General features: G+C 40.4%; 1 long non-coding RNA gene across 2 annotated transcripts in view; it reads right to left on the bottom strand.

Annotated features, from left to right (window-relative positions):
* LOC141278547 (uncharacterized) overlaps positions 1-18,245 on the bottom strand; it is a 48,154-nt gene that overhangs the window by 25,093 nt on the left and 4,816 nt on the right. The window contains exon 2 of one of the 2 annotated variants that reach the window (XR_012331362.1): positions 5,836-5,925. The exons of the other annotated variant lie outside the window; for it this stretch is intronic. This is a non-coding gene — a long non-coding RNA (uncharacterized lncRNA). The remainder of the gene's footprint in view (positions 1-5,835; positions 5,926-18,245) is intronic. 2 annotated transcript variants of the gene reach the window in all.

Raw genomic sequence — 18,245 nt, forward strand, 5'->3', positions numbered from 1 at the left:
GAAAGCCTTAAGGTAAACATGAGAATGCTTGCGGGAAGCCAACCAAATTTGCACTTTGTTGACTTTTGTCTTCCCTTCTTTCCATCCTCAGTGTGAACAAAATACTTGGGAAAGAATAGAGGGACTCTGCAGCCAGTGTCGGGAAAGTCAGTCCTCCCTGCGCCACACCCTCACTCAGCTTATGGGTTCAAGTCCCATAGTAACTTCTTCCTTTGCACCCACTGCTCAACTGCCCACGGCCATAAGCTTAAATTTTCCTTTGTTCACATTTTGCCCCCCCAAACAGATAGTAATATATTTGAAGGCAGGAGTGTCCCTTGCACATTAGAGATGCACACTTCATATATATCAAAACACACAATGGACCAGTAAATCTCTGAGCGAGTCAGAAAGAAGCGCTAGAGGCAAACAGTGTTGGTCCTAAAATTTGTTAAGCGTTCACGATGTATGAAAAATAGTAGGGTTTTCTTTCGCTTTCATTCATTCATTCAAACCTGTGCCTGTACGTTGGGTGACGACACTCATGGGTCTCCATGTTGACAAGAGGCTCAGGGAATAGAGCCTCTGCACAGACACCCCCAGCTATCCGTGTGGCTCTGGCGCCTTCCCTAGTTGTTATGATGCTTTTGGCTTAGAAAAAAAAGGATGAAACAAAGTTCAATTGAAGTTCATTGTGTGTGTTTGTATGTTTCCTTAGAGCTTACACTTGGCAATCCTCAAGGGAGGACTTTGGCTGAACCCTGTGAACTAGGGGGAAAGAATTACAAAAGTCTGGGACTAGTTGACCAGAAAAGTCCCTGTGGTCTGACAGATTACCATTTCCCACATGTTCCTCTTCATCGGAGAAATGAGTCTCAATTTCAACTGGCTCCGCTGCTTCTTCTGGATCTTTCCTCCATGTGTCTAAATCATATGCTTCTGTATTGATTTTTCAGATTTATATATAAACTCTTGACTTCCTGCTGTGAAAGATGAGGATTTGGCACTCTAGTTCTGCCCATTCTTCCAATGTAACTGTCTCATAATTTTTTTTATTAAATCAATAGTCAAGGTTAACACTGTGGTGATTATTGTAAATATTTTTCCCAGCTCAGGCGAACTGATAATGTTTCCTTTGTAATGCAACATTTATTTTTCTCCCTGGAGTTCAAAATTATCTTGTGATTTATAACTATTCCGGATGTTCTTTCAACTCTTTGCCAGAATTGTTAATCTCCTCATAACAGTCAAAGGTGTCAGGTAACCTGTTGATGTTTTACTTTTAACACAGCCCCTCTGGAGCCCACTGGCCTCCTGCTCTGATGTGTCATCCAACTCTCCTGTGTTGAATCCCTGTTTCTTGAAACCTACGTCTTCTCTTTCCCTGGTTTACTCCCTCCTTTGGGTGGAACACATCCTCCAGTAGCTTCCCAATAAAGCCTGCTTGGATTCTATTGATTTTTTTTTTCTGTCTTTATATTTTTTTAAAACTGAGAACTCATTTTTATTCTATAAGTAGTATTTTTTCATTGGTGCAATTATCTTCCATTACCTCTCTGAAGATATTAATTATGATTTTCCTGAAAGTTTATGCTGTTCTTTGGGCTGCCTTAATTTCCTCTGAATTCCTGTGTTTGATTAGGATTCCCAACAATCATGGTCTATAAGTCTTTTCTTTGAGCTCAGTTACCCTAAAGAAGAACTTTCCAACCTGTAGCTGGTGGTTCTCACCATTCATTCAGCATGCCAACTTGCCTTTAAGCTCCTTCTCCAGCATGTTTTCTGTTGGATGAAGTAGATGCCTCACTGGTGGGGTGGAGAAGTGATCCAGGGGTCCCCCTGCATTTAGTACAGCCTCTTAGCCCACACCCCACCTCCTGAGAGGTTCCTGGTGTCTCCAATCCCTTGCCTTTCAGGGGCTCTATGGGGCCAATCTGTTAGCTTCCTGCCCCCTATCTGCAACTCATGCCTGGTCTCTAAGTCACTTCTTACTTGCTATCTGCTTTCCAGTTTCCAACATTTTGTTCACATCTCTCTCTCCATTCTTATCGCCTTTTCTTTTAGCTTTATCCTTGAGGATTTTGTTGCCTTTAACAAAATCTTTATATCGTAATGAGGTTTTGAGACAGAATGGAGGCAAAAGAGGGTGTTTAATCCACCATGTTTACTTGGAAGGTTACCCCATCTTTCAATGGAAAAAAAGTACTTAAAATAGATTCTATGACAATTCTACCTAGTTTGAGAAAGTTGTTAAATCATCGCATCTATAGGTCTAGTTCATGACCCTCGCTCAGCTGTCTGCCATGTAAAAGGTGAGCAGTTACTGCTGGTTGACTATTTGAATGAATAAATGAATCAGGTGTTTACTGGTAGTGCTGTTGGCTCCTTTGGAAGCTAAAGGACTCTGGAAACTCAGAAGGGGGGAGAGCACAGTAGGTTCAGTGAGCTCAGGAACAGTGGCTCCACATCTGGTTGGGTCACTTGGGAAGCTTCTAAAATTACAGATCCTCGAAGGTTATTCCAGAACTAATTGAATCTGGTCCTCAGGAACTGGGTCCTGAAATGCAGTTGTCTTCTTGTTACATTAGAAAAAGAAACCTCTGGTGCCTAAGGCACTGCAAATCATATACTTTTTTTGTTGTTTGCAACTGAAAGCATTCCTAACAGATACATGGGGCTTGTGAGAGTCCTGAAACGTGGAAGTGGGGAGGGTGTCCAATCAGAGGAGTGTGGAAAGGGCTTAGCAAACATCTCCAGGGGTATGCTGCCCCCAAAAGCCTCCCAGGAGGAAGGGTGCTGATGGGGAGCCCTCTCAGGTGCTCTCCAGGTTCCTGATGCTGACCTGTTCCTCCCCTTGCCCAGCCCAGCAGACCTACTCTGGCCTCCCTGGGAGGCACTGGGGTGCAGTTGCCTGGCAATTCCTCTAGTCTCTCTCCTTGTTCTGTTTCTCTCCATGCTTCATGCCCTAAGCCTCACTTTTTGCTTTTCTAAAGCTGCTTTGGAGTCACAAATCTCAACATTAACTATTTCTGGCTCTTTTCAATCACCTTCTATCAACTTTACTCTCCCATGAGGTCACTTGGTCACTGTATAAGGAAGCAGGGAAAGAAAAATCCACAGACTAATATCTCAAGGTAACATCTCACCATGTTTGTTAATAATAACCTACTCATTGTTGAATTCACCCCTCCAGCCACCCTCAGCAAGAGAGGCTGGGTTTACTTCCTGAACTGCTGGAGGTGGATTATGTGGGATCCTGCAGAGATGGCAGAAATACAGGGAGTTCTGGGGAGAAGGCAGTGGCTGGAATCCCAGGAAGTTCTCCCAGCACTAAAGAAGAGTAAGGGGGTCTTTTCTCCTGGAGGAAGAGGAAGTGGGTGAACTCTAGGGCCAAAGCCCTATGTCAGGGAGAGGGGACACCTCAAAAGAATGGTGCACGTTCTTTGATGGTTAAATGTAGTAGAGTAATATCCTGTTCCTAGAGACAGGGATTCTAATGCAGAGATTGCGACCTCTGACCTGAGATTGTGCCCTGAGTAGGCAGTGTGTGTTACGGTGGCAGGCAGCAGGTGACTCTACAGACTCGATGGAGAGAGTTAAATGATCCTCATGTAACAATAGCTCTTGGGGCAGAAATTAGTCATGACACAGGGAACCGAACGATGTGCTCCTTGCTGGGGAGGAAACCAGCATTTTAAAATCCTCTACATATTTACCATCCTTTGGACCATATTCCTGGAGCGCTTCACTGTTCTAAGTGTCTGAGGAGGGCTCCTGAGGGACCCGGTACCCGGTCCTTTGACAACAAGACTAGAAGCTAGAGGATCCCAAGGCAGGACAGGGCCCTGGTGATCTGCTGACATTAGAATTCATTTAGAAAAATGCAGATGGAATGCAACTGTCTCACTTAATGATGTAATAAACACACAGTGTTTTACTTGAAGTGCCTGGAGATGTTTCCTTGAGGTCTCACTAAGCAAGAGATCTAGTGGGATGGATGCAGCTCACTGTCCAGCTGCTGCCCCTTCCTGACTGTCCCTGAGGCAACTTCAAGGCCAATGGTGCTCAAGAAAGTCAGGTGGTTTGCAATAATGAGTTCAGAGTTAGAAGTGAGTCACTCTTCAGATCAGTTTTGAACTTGATCCGTGACTTCCCTCAGTGGATTTCAGATCTGTCAATTTTTTACTTTTTGTACTTTTAAGTTAAAGCTAAGTTATTGTGTGTGTAAGCACTTGAGATTGCGTTATTTTTCTGGTGGATTGACCTCTGGTCATTATAAAGTGTCCCGCTTCCTGCTGGGTGATGCTTCTTGCCTCACAATTTACTGTCTGATGTTAGGAGAGCTACCCCAGCTCCTTGTGGTAAACATTTGCATGAGAACTCATTCTCTCAATTTCAATCTTTCTGTGTTCCTATATTTCAAATGTGTCTTATTTTTTTATACAGTATTACAGTTTTAGCTTTTTACTTGGCTTAATTTATATTAGTTCTTGATATAGTTGGGTTTATAGTGACTATCTTACTATTTGTTTTCTAATTAACCCGCCTGCTTTATGTTCCATTTAAAATTTTTCCTTCCTTCTCTTGAATGACTGAAACATTTTTTTATCATTCCATATTACCCCTTCATTAACATGTCATAGATTTCTTTACTTAGTGTTTTCATGTCTTCAGTGCTGATCTCTGGCTACATACTAAGGTATTACTTTCAGTTCCAGGTTTCATAGGTTGAAGAAGAAAAGTAGCAAACTTTCTGAGTGCTAAGAGGTGGGCAATAGATGGTTTAAGCTTAGAAATTAATGGTTGGATGGATAAATAAAAATGGAAGGCTGAACTAGGTAATTCTTTGAAGGAATCCATGAGATACATGGTTTTACATGGAAGGGACTACATTTGCAACAAAGGAAAACACCATCAGTGGTGTTTACAACAGTTAACTCCTTTTAATTTGCCTTCTGGTTTTGATCCAATAACCAATTGCTATTGGAAATTTATACTGGATTACCCATGAGTATCTCAAATTCAGTGTATCCTCCCTCTCTGCCCTGGCTCGCTTCTCTGTACTCTATCTCAGCAATAGCACCACCATCGACCAGGTTGCCAAGCCTAGAACCTGGGCATCATCTTTGACTTCCCCCCTCTTTCTCATCTCTTTTTATCACCAAATCTGACCGCCTCTATATATTAAAGGTCCCTCACATCCATCCACATCCTCCATACTCTTTCTTACTGCCTCTACCCAGTCTTTTCTATTGCTAAACCACAGAACAGTGTTTAATGACTCAATTTGCTAAATGAATGCTCACAGAAACAAACATTTTAAGACAAACAAGACTACCCTCTTGCCATATCAATTAGCTTCTTTTCAGATACTAAAGGCCCACAAGGGGTTGGGGGTAGGGGAGACCTGATACAACAGGAAGGACTAGTAACAAAGAGCATTACAAAGGATACAATGATTTAACTCTCAGTGGGTCCTACACTAGCCTCTGCTTCTCTCCTCATGTTAGGAAACATAAAATGCTCTCCTTGGAGGTCATAATAACCGAAGTGAGTAAAACTCTGAAAGCCAATTTTCAGTTCCCAAGTGTACTGGCTATCGAGAATTTTCAGTGGACCTGATGGATCAAAGTAATGCAAAAAAGCGGGACCTCCAGCCTCAGGGTTTTATAGCATCTATAAAACACGTTTTATAGTTTCTGCTCAATTTTATGCTGTTAAGCTAAACATTTGATATCATACGGCACTTTAAGCACATTGATTTATGGTAAGTCAGCAATTGCATCTGTAATAAAAAGCCCCAAGTATGGGTTTTTTAAGTAATCTACTGTATTTATTATTGACATAAATGGTTACCTGCAGTCCTCTTGATCATCATCTTAGATTTAACTCATGTATTAAAGATATTATGTTTCCCACTCAGCAAGGTCATCACCAAGGTGAAAACTATACATGGTTGGAAATGAAAAAGATTAAATGTGTAATGATATTTTTCAAATAAATGATATATAGGATTTCACCTTTCTACATTTCTGATTAATAATCATATTCTGTTTATTTTTTATACCCGCCTCCTTCGCCCAGTCCCCAACTCCGGCAGCCACTAATCTTTTCTTCATTTCTATAATTTTTTTATTTCAAGAATGCTGTATAAATGAAATCAGTTTGTAAACTTTTGAGATTGGCTTTTTTTTTTCCATTCAAATATAATTCCCTTGAGGTCTGTTTAGTTTTATGTGGATTGTCTCATGCTTATTTTGCCAGCATGGATACAACTACGCTGGCATAATTAAATTAAGAACTACTTCAGTACAAACCAAAGTAAAGAGAGTCTAAATTCAAAGTAATTTCATAACAGGGAAACATTATTTATAATGTATAACTCAATTATTTATAACTCAATTATTTATAATTGAGTCCATTTTAATGAGAGAAAAATGTTTAAACAAGTGTTAAACAAGTTTGGACAAAAATGCATTTAGTTCATCTAAGAGGTGGTTGGCAGCATAATGAAAAAAAACACCCAATATCCCTAATGCTAATTTAAGAGATGTTTTAAACATTTGAAAGAAATTATGAAAAATTTGGAGAAGATTCCATTTTCATTTGCAGAATGCATATTTTTAGTATGTAAGCATTTATTGAGTTCAGCCTATGTGTATACAGTAAGGCCAAAAGGAAGGGAAAAAGAAAATTTGCATGGGCCAAAGGCACAGATTTGTATTGCTTTCCTCTGACTAGCTTGTGTGTTCCTTGCTATTGTTCTCAAGATATTGTATGTGGGCTTATTTTTGTTTTCATAAATAAATTGAAAGTTTGACAAAGGCTCTTTCTTTTCAAATACTTCAACAAAGGGAGGTGTACAATTTCATTTCAGGGAGTGTTGGCAGGCCATGTCATGAGGTCCCAGGTTTAATGATTTTCTAGGAGGACTCAAAGGACGCAAGGTAAGTTGTAGTCGTGATTTATTATAGAGAAAAGATACAAAGCAAAATCAGCAAAAGGAAAAGGTGGATGAGGTGAAGTCTGGCATAAGCTTCTAAGAGTCCTCTCCCAGAGGAGTCACAGAGGGCACTGAATTACTCCAGCAGCAAGCTGTGACAATACATACGGAATGTTGCCAACCGGGAAAGTCCATTAGAGATGCAGTGCCTAGAGGTTTCCCTGGAGACTGATCACACAGCACTCTATCTAGCACATATCCCAATTCCAGGCTCCCAGAAGGAAAGCACGTGTTTACCATAAACTACACTATTTGTACAAACGGTTTGGCACAGTGAGCCTCATTTATCAGTTAATGGATGGGAACCCTCTTGAAATCTAAGTTCCCAGATGCCAGCCAACGGCCAACCTTGCAAGCGTTTTCAAGTTAAGCAGGGCAGACCTGCTATGTTAACTCTTCTCTGTACATAAGGCCCTTTAGTGTAACACCTATCAATTTGATCTCCATCTCTGACTGTGTCTTGGAACACACATGGGTAACAGATAAGGGTTATTTGTTGACTCTCAGCTAAATAACAAGGCAGGGACAAATGAAGAAGAAAGTGACTAGCAGACATGCCTCTTTCTCCTAGCAGGAGAAAAAAAACATAGCTACAACAAACAACAATAAAAATCAACACACAAAACTTTAAGATTAAAAATACTATAAAAAATGGATTCACATTCACTATCCTTATTGACAAAATCTATATTGTGGCTTGAGATAGTGATAATGATATATAGAGCATCCCAGTTATCAAAATATCTAAAATATTATTTCATTTTAAACTCTCATCTTTTAAAATGTGTGTGTGTGTGTGTTCATTACTATAAGGTACTAGTACTGTGATACATGCATACATTTTGAAACTAAATAAATATGCATATGTGAGGACTGTGCACTCAAACAGGCGGTTAGCAACTACAGTCGTCCCTCAGTATCCATAGGGGATTGGTTCCAGGACCGGCCATGAATACCAAAATCCATGGATGCTCAAGACCTGCAGTTGGCCCTTCATACCTGTGGATGTGGAATGCGCAGATATGGAGGGCTGACTGTACTGCCTTTGGGTCATAAAATTTTAAAACTGGAAAAAATCACATAGACTCAGCTAAATTTCCTCATTTTATATTGCAGCATTATTCACATTAGGAATATATGGAAGCAACACAAGTGTTGAGATGAATGGACAACAAAATGTGTGGTATATAAAATGGAATATTATTCAGCCATAAAAAGAAGGAAATCCTGCCATGTGCTACAGCATGGATAAGGCTGGAGGATGTTATGTTAAGTGAACTAGCCAGACACAGAAAGACAAATGTCACATGATCTCACTTATATGTGGAATTTTTTAAGAAGTGGAACTTATAGTAGCAGAGGGTAGAAAGGTGGTTGGGTACCACAGGCAGGGGTGGGAGTGGAAGAAAATGGGAGATATTGACCAAAGGGGATAAACTTTCAGTTTCAAGATGAATAATTTCTGAAGACCTAATGTACAGCACAGTGACTACAGTTAATAACAAAGTACTAACAGAAATTTGCTAAAAAGGTAGATCTCAAGTGTTTTAACAACACACACAAAATATGATAACTATGTGAGTTGATGGATATGATAATTAGCTTGATTATAGTAATAATTTCACAGTGGATACATATATCAAAACATCACATTGTATACCTTAAGTAAATACAATTTTAATTTGTCAATTATATCGCTATTAAGCTGGGCGGGGGGGGCGGGAAAAAGTAAGAAAATTGAAGCCCAGGGAGATGAAGTGGACTTGTCCAAGGTGATAGAGAAGTTAGTGGTAGGGCCAGGCTAGAACCTGGATCATCCTTGAGCCAAGCAGGAATGTTTGACAAGATCCAGGATCTTTTGGAGGAAGGAAGGAATGAACTACCTGTCTCCTTGTCCCTGTTTCCCATGTGTCATCTTGCCTTGGCATCTTCTTTTCCATATTATTCTTTCTCAGGGGGACTGGGCTGCCATAGCTTGCCTCATCTGGAGAGAGGGGAGGGGGATTTATGCCCAGTTCCTTCTCTGATAGGTGACTTCACCTTAGAGTATACATGAGACATTGCTGGTTAGACGTTGGCCAGGATTACAATTGCTCAGAACTGTGGCATTAGTACATTATTAGACATTATTTTACTCCTTTCCCAGTTAGTTGGCTGGAATTGGTGAGAACTTAAGTTAGCCTGGAGCATCAGTAGTAATAATCCCTTATGTTTTCACAAGGCTTCCCCAGCTATAAAGTATTTTCCTCCACGTAGTATCAATTGGTTATTGCTTAAACCACTACATTTTGGGTAGTCTATATAACCAGAAAAGAATGGATAGAACTATTCATTCTGTCCAATAATAAAAAGACAATCCAATTAAAAATGGGCAAAGGATCTGAATAGGCATTTCTCTAGAGAAGATCTATGAAGTCTAATCAGCACATGAGAAGATTCCCAATATCATTAGCCATCAGGAAATGCAAAGCAAAGAAATATGACTTCACACCCACTAGGATGGCTATAATAAAAAAAGACAAGACAATAACAAGTATTGACAAGGATGTGGAGAAGCTGAAACCCTTATACATTACTAGTGAGAACTGAAACATATATCCACAAAAACTTGTATAAGAATGTTCATAGCAGCTGCATTCAATATAGCCAAAAAGTGGAAACAATTCAAATGTCCGTCAAGTGATGAACAGATAAAGAAAATGTTGTATATTCACACAATGGACTAATATTTGGCAATTACAAGGAATGAAGTACTGATATATGCTACAACACAGATGAAACTTGAAAACATTTTATAAGATGAAAGGAGCTAATCATAATATACCACACATATGACTCCATTTGTATGAAATGTTCCAAACAGGCAAATCTATAGAGACAGAAAACAGATTAGTGGTTCCTGAGGCCTGGGTGGGTAGGGGACAGTAAGGGGAAATGGAGAGTGAATGCTAATGGGTAAAGGGTTTCCTTCTGGAGTGTGGAAATGTTATAAAATTAGATTGTGGTGATGGCTGCGCAACTCTGTAGGGATACCAAAATCGATGGAATTGCACACATTAAATGGTTGAATTGTATGGTATGTTAGTGGTATCTCAATAAAGTTATTTTAAAAGACCTCATTGAGAAAATAAAAATGCAAGCCACAGACTGGGAAACAATATTTACAAAATATAATCTGATTAGAGAACTTACATCCCAAATATATAAAAAAAACTTTTACAACTAAATATTGGGAACACAAACAACTCAATTTTGAAAAAATGGGGGAGAGATTTGAATAGACAATTAACCAAAGAAGATATATAAATGCTAAATAAACACATGAAAAGTTGTTCACTCAACATCGTTAGTCATCAGGGAAATATAAAGTAAAACTACCAAGGGCTATTACTACATATCCTTTAGAATGGCTAAAATCAAAGAAAAAACCTTACAATACATAGTGTGCATGAGCACGTGGTGTTGCTGGGTCTCTCATACATTTCCGTTGGGGATGCTGAAAGGCACACCCAGTTTGCATAGCAGTTTGGCAGTTTCTTAAAAACTTAAGTATACGCTTACCATTCAACTGACCAATCCTACTCACAGTTATTCACTCAAGAGAAATAAAAATCTGTGTTTTTACAAAGACGTATGCATGACTGTCCTTAACAATTTTATTCATAATAGCTTAAACTGGAAGGAACTCAAGATTTCATCAAAGGTGGTTGGATAGACAAACCATTCTATATCCCTTCAAAGGAATAAAAGGAATAAACTGCTGGTGCACACAACAATATGGATGAATCGCAAATGGCTTATGTTAAGTGAAAGAAGACAGACAACGACGACTACATACTCTATGATTCTGCTTATATAAAAATCTAGAAAAGGCAAACTGTAATGAAGGGAACCAGATCAGTGGATGTATAGGGACAGGAGTAGAGGAAAGGATCAACTGTAATGGGCCGTGAAGGACTTTTGGGGGGTGATGTTTTGATGTGGGTGGTGGTTACATAATGGAATACATTTGTCATGAGTCATTGACTTGTACAGTGACAAGGTATACATTTTACTGAATGTAAGTTATGCCTTAATAAAAGTGATTAAAATTTTTAGACAAAAATCAAAGAAATGTGGGGTTTATGGAGGTAGTGAATTACTACAGACTGAAGGTTTGTTTTCCCCCTAAAATTCAATGTTAAACCCTAAGCCCCAATGTGATGGTATTAGAAGGTGGTGCCTTTGGGAGGTGGGATCAGTGCCCTTATAACAAAGAAGCCAGAGAGCTTCCTTGTTCCTTCTGCCATGTAAGCATGAAGTGAAAAGAACCAGGAAGCAGACTCTCACCAGATACTGTCCCTGCCGGCACCCTGATCCTGGACTTGCCAGCCTCCAGAACTGTGAGAAATAAATTTCTGTCATTCATAAGCTACTCAGTCTATGGCATTCTGTTTTATTCAATAGTAGCCTGAATGGACTAAAACTGGAATTAACAAGGGATTATTGGTGGTAACAAACTGCAATTCACCAATGTGAGCCAGTCCTTATGTGAGGTACATATGGATGAGAAGTTAAGACCCCTGTGACTCCCAGAGCATGTTCAGTTCTTTTTAGTTTGTATAGTATCACTTTATACAAATCCAAAGCATTGTGAAAATGAGTGAAACATGAAGGAGTTATTATTATTTTTTTTTTTGCGGTACGCGGGCCTCTCACTGTTGTGGCCTCTCCCGTTGTGGAGCACAGGCTCCGGACGCGCAGGCTCAGCAGCCATGGCTCACGGGCCCAGCTGCTCCGTGGCATGTGGGATCTTCCTGGACCGGGGCACGAACCCACGTCCCCTGCATCGGCAGGCGGACTCTCAACCACTGCGCCACCAGGGAAGTCCATGAAGGAGTTTTAAAAGCAAATATGTTGAGTTATGACACAGTTACTGGACAGTACCCTCAGAGGCAGGGCATGCTCCAGGATTAGCCTGGGTTAAGTGAACCCTGAGACAGGGACCTGAGAGGTAGAGAAAAGCATTAACATGCAGGCTTGAGACTGCTATCCTGAGGCCCTTGGTGGTCATCTGAGAACTTGGATTTGGGGAAGGATCCCAAAACCCTTATAAGAATGGTTCACTGTGCCTAAACTGTGCCAATAATGTGGTTTGTGCTAAACACATGCTTTCCTTTCGGGAGCCTGGGATTTGGGCACAGGCCAGGCAGAGGGTGTCTATGTGACCACGTCTCATGAAAGACATTGGACTGTGAGCTTCTCAAGAGCTTCCCTGGCAAGACAGCATTTCACACACAGCATGTCACAACTTGTTGCTGGGGGAATGAAGCACATCCTGTGTGATTTACTGGGAGAGAAGTCTTGGAAGCTTGTTCCTGGTCTTCTGGACTTCACCCCATGCACCTTTTCCCTTTGCTGAGTTTGCTGTGTGTCCTCTAGCTGTAATCTATCAAAACCACGAGTACTAATATATTCTGAGTTGTGTGAGTCCTTCTACATAATCATTGAACCTAGGGGTGATCTTGGAGACCTCAACACAGGAGGTGATCCCAGGAGACACTAAGAAGGGAAGGGATGATGGCCTTAAGGGTATATATTGTCAAATAAGTTACCAGAGTGGGTGAATGGGACAAAATTCTTCTGGGGAATTTGGAACGATTGTAGAACATGCACTTATGTGGCAAGGGGGGATGTAATATTTATCCACCAACTCCTCAGTTGGTATTAATTACCTGGAACTTCCAGTCTACCCTGTGCATGGGCCCAGTGGGCTCTGGTGGCCACAGCCAGCCCTGAAGCCAAGAGCTGCAGCTGGAAGCATGCCATGTGCCTGTGGAGGATACGGTGGGGCACTTCTGCTGCAGCCCCTAAAAGGCATGAAATCAAACATGAAGTAGGACCATTGCCCAGTCTTTCCCAAGGTGCTCATCACCTGCCTTAGTAACACAGGGAAGATGGATTACTTGTGCTTCATTCCCACCAGAGAGGCCCTTCCTCCCAGGAGAGGGCGCTGTAAGCTGCAGCCTCGCCCGGGGCACCATGAGCACAAGGGAGAGGTTGCCTTATCTATTCGAGACAGAGATGTGGTCCTTCTTCTTCCCTCTCCACCCTCAAGTCCTGGGCACAGGAATCCCTGCTTTGGTTTACTGTTTCTTGTTTCACCTCTTTACTAGCTCAGTCTAATGAGTAGGTCAATGGGAGGCTTCCTCTCCCACAGAAGGGGCACCTAGGCAGACGGAGCCTCCTCCATCAGGCTACACACTGAGCGATAGTCTCCCTGTCTGGGTGCTGTGTGTGTCCACTGGGGCTGATCCACCTTGTCTGCTCTTGGTAGAGTTCCCACACTCCCCAGAACTCTCTGGCTTACTTACAGTTTCCTCATTCTGCCTTTTCCTACTTACGTAGCTAGAAATTCATCATCCATCACATGGGGATATTAAGAGTACCTACCTCAGAGAGCTGCCATGAGGATTATGGCAGATAATACAAGTGCCTAAAACAGTGCTTGGCACACAGTAAGCACTCAATAGAGTTAACTATTATTATTAGGTATTTATAACTAGTTGGCAGATGTGTATTTATTAGAAGAATAGAATGCCCAGATTGCTTCAACTTGCTCCTTGCAACGCATCAGCAGACTAGCATGGTAATGGATTCTTCAAGAACCCTCAGCCAATTTCCAATTTCAGCTTTTCCAAAATTGTCAGAAGTTCTAGGTAAAATACTATTCCTCTCAAACAGCTGTGAGTGATTTACATGTTCAACTCCTAAAATCAAGGTTGCTAGGAAGACTCAGTGACATTCTTGCTCAAGGAATGGAAGGTAATAAAATGGTAACTCTCCTAAGTTCACTGTCACCCTCTACTATCCATACAGTTTAATCTTCTCTTTTTTTAAAAAAAGTCCAATATTTACAGAACAGATTTGAAAACTCCTCCCCCTCCAAAACCACCTGTGGGGAGAAGAGAGAGGCCACGGCCAAAAAATTCAGAGTGCTCACATGAGAAACACACAGAAGCCACAGGGCCTCACAGGCACCGTGAGACAGCCAGTCCTGTGGTCACACGTGATGAACAACGAACGCTTAGCAAGCACAGCCGAAGGAAGAGGGTGCGCCTGAGAACTCCCTTGTGAAGATTGCACTTCAGGTGATCTTGGAACAAGAGCACAAGCAAGAACCTCAGGCAGCCTGGCAACTGGAACAAAGGCCCAAACAGGACTGAGCCAGCAGGTGACGATGTGTGGCAAGACTTCCCCAGTGTGGAGGGACAGATTCAGAATGGAGATGACCTCTCGGCCACACCTGCCTGAGGGCTGTCATCCGGAGGGATTTACCTGTTTATACCAGAACTCAGTGTGTATCACTGTTGTCAGTTTACTAATCATGGTTATGTTTACTGAATACTGAGCTTATACCAGAATGGGGAGTGGGGCTATCCCAACTAACGTTTTGTGGTCTTTAAGATTCTTCGAACCTTTTTTGATGTATCCTAATTTGAATATGCTATCATTTTTCTGCTGGGAGTCTCCTGATAAAATATCTGTTTAAAAATAACAACTATATTTAATTAATTTTGATAACAAATATGCTGGATTGATGACAAACAACACAGCTCTAATCCCTGAATTTAACCTTTTCTTTCTCTCGGATTTGAAAATTACCTGCTTTTTGAAGTAAACAATAATGAATCCTAAAGAGCAACAATAATGAATATTTAACTGCCCTAGATTGGCTAAGATTTCTCTTTCCCTTTAATGCACAAAGTAACTAATTCAAGGATTCCCCAGCCCTTAAGATCGACCTTGCCAATTTAAAAAAAATGTATAAATGCTTCAGGAATTCATTTAAAGATCAATTTTACGAAGGTAGTGTTAGGAGAGGGACTGCAAGAGCTAAGCTAAAAGATTTGCATTTCGTGTTTGTATACTGTCCTAAGTAAAAAAGCCAGTGCCCTCGGCTGGAGAGGGGTCTGTAGAAGTGCAGGGAAACCCTCTCCATCTAGTTCTCTGAAACTGTACAGGACATTTCATCAAGGACAAAAATGCCAAGCTTTTAATATTTACGTACATCAAAGAGCTACATGATCATGGTTTAGTTCTCACTGCTTATGAAGTTTGTTCTTAATTTAGCTGATTTTAGGTATCAGCTCAAACCTACTACACAGCTTAAATCAGAACATGCTGAATTTAGCCCTTCAAAAAGCTCCCGCTCACTCCTGTTAAGCATGATAGTCTTGGGCTTTTCAAAAAAAAAAAAGAAACTCTTGCCTACTTTATCTAATGAACACATGGGGTGGATTTTTAAAGAGGGTCATTGTCCTAAAATATACGAACTGAGAGGGTTGTACTAGAATCTATCCCTTAAAGTAGCACAAAAGTGACATCCACTGGCCAAACAGCTTTCGTGACTATGGGGGAGAGAGCTCACCTCTGAGGAGTGACAAAGAAAGAGAACATTCGAAGACAGATGCTCTACATAGCTGAACACATCTATCCAAAAGCAAATGATTTCCACCTTTAAAAATTTATATCCACTATTGCATACACTTCTTCACATTATTTTTACAAATCTATGCGGCATATGCCAATCCACATTGGCAAAAATTCAAAGGCTTGACAATATACTCTCTTGGTCAGGCTGTGGGAAAACAGGTATTTTCACAACACAAAATGTTACAACCCCTCTAAAGGGAAATTTTTCAATATCCAACAAAACCACATATGCATTTATTCTTTGACCCAGCAAGCGCACTTTGACCCTGAGAAAATTCCGACAATATAAAAATACATATGCACAAAATTATTTATTGCAGCTTGATTTATAATTGCAAAATACTGAAAACTTAATAAATGCCTCAATATAGGAAAGTGGTTGAAAAAACTATGGTACATACATACAATACAGTACTATGTAGGTAAGAGAAAGAAAAGAAAGAGTAAGATCTATATGAACTGATATGGGGGGCTTTTCAGGATAGATCATTAGGCAGAGAGAAACCACTTTTAATGACTGACATTGGTAACAATACTTTTTTTTTTTTTACGTAATCCAGGAGATAATTTAAATTTTTAGTGCTAGAAATTTGTGGTGAATCAGGCATGGTAAAGACGGATGAGAAAAGCATTTCAAGCCAGGTATGATACCTGTGATACCTGTCTTTGTCTTTCATGGGCCAGCCCTCTTGATACACTCACTAATGCAATCTATCAGGGATAGTCATTCTATAGATAGATAGATAGATACATACATACATACATATATACATAGGTAGATAGATACATACATACCTACACACGTAGATATATCTGCTTCAGATAGATATCTGAAGCAGATAATAAAAATGTCTGGGTTTAGGTATATGAATTGAATCACACATTGATTCTGCCATTTGCAGTATTTACAGACAAATCACACTTGAACAGATGACAGCAGGTGGACCAGAGTCTAGTAAGACTGTTTACTTCAAGATTTTACACTGATCTGTTTGACATGGGTGTGTGTTGACTCAAATTTCAAGCTTAGAGTAGGGAAGACATTACTGCTTCCCAGACTGTGAAATCTGCCATGCTTCTGTAGAGGTATGCTCATATGTCCCTTTCTATCATTGTTCTTCCAGCAGGCTGGTCATTTAAATTAAATTATAGTTAATTTAATCTAATTTAGTGTAATTTTTTCTCATCCTTTTTTCTCTTAGAATTTCAGAGGTATCTTTATTGTATAGTTTTGTAACAGTACTAATTTTATAGTACTATATTTCTTTCTTCTATTAAGCTGTGGTTTTCTTAATATTTTTCCTTAAAAAAAACACAAAAAACACCTGTGCTGCAGGAACTGGGTGCTGGTGAGCCTGTGCACTCAGAAGCCCAAGAAGGAGCATAGGAGAGCTGGGGGCGAAACCCTTTCCGTCTGAGATGTCTCTCCTGCGCCATCTACTGACAAAGCTCAACTGGTGCCAGTTGGAGAAGGAAGCATATTTAAATTGTCACAGAATAGGTGAAAAGGATGAACTGGAGCTCAGACAGTAAAACCATAACCTGCATAAGGAGTGTCCATATATACTTCCTATGGCTGTTCCTCTAACAGCTTAATTCTTTCTTAAAATATTTGCTCATCCTTTGTCTTTCTCTTCTTCAATATGTAATTCATAAGCGTGTGCACATATTTTTTATTGCTTATATTCATATATACACATACATATTTATACGTGTATATATTTTTTTATTTTACCAAGAGAGAGAGTTCCTTTAGATTTTTTCCAATTAGAAAATGTAATATTACCTATTCTTTCCTGACTCCCTTCACCTGTTATGAAGGAGGAAAAATATGGTGAGCTTATTTTTGTAATTAGACTGTAAAACAGACTTCCACAACTATAGTAGACAAATAGGCAGATAAGTGTATAGGCATATGAATGAATGCATAGCTGGACACATACAGAAAGAGAAAAACAGAAATAGTTTGAAAGAAGAATGCATACACAGATAACGCTCATAGTAAGAGAGATATAACTATTAAAAATTGAAGTCTGTAGGACATAAATTTAATCATTGGTGTTAGAAATCTGGGGCAATTTTGGATGGCATTTTATCATAGGCATTGTACCTATCTTTGTGCCCCATAAGCCAGACTTTTCTCCTCTTCATCCTGACATATTCACCAACTTAGTATTTTTGGGAGCAGGTCCCTTAGTTTTTTGGGTTTTTTTTTTGCGGTACACGGGCCTCTCACTGTTGTGGCCTCTCCCGCTGCAGAGCACAGCCTCCGGACGCACAGGCTCAGCGGCCATGGCTCACGGGCCCAGCCGCTCCGCGGCATGTGGGATCTTCCCGGACTGGGGCACGAACCCGTGTCCCCTGCATCGACAGGCGGACTCTCAACCACTGCGCCACCAGGGAAGCCCCCTTAGTTTTTAATTAGTTTTCAAAACACATAATAATGTGCCCGTCTGTATAAATGGAAACACACGTATGTATTTACTCTTAGACTTCACACGCATGTACTTACAGCTCTAACAGTCATGCTGGCAACTGAGGGTCAGAGGCTCTGAGCTCTGAGGTGTAAGTTTTCCCCTTCCCAATTTTTATTCTTCCCAGTGGGAAACCTCATATGCTGCTGTACCAGCACACTCATATTTACTTTCTAAGGCTGCTTTTACAAGGTGCTGGTTTTGGTGTTAGTCTTTTCTTATCTTTTCTTCTTCATTTTGTAATTCTGTATTACATATCTCTTTATTATTGTTTGGTCATATTGCTTCACATATTTCCAATACTTCCATAGATT

This window comes from Tursiops truncatus, chromosome 4, assembly GCF_011762595.2.
Source record: "Tursiops truncatus isolate mTurTru1 chromosome 4, mTurTru1.mat.Y, whole genome shotgun sequence".
Lineage (NCBI taxonomy): Eukaryota > Metazoa > Chordata > Mammalia > Artiodactyla > Delphinidae > Tursiops > Tursiops truncatus.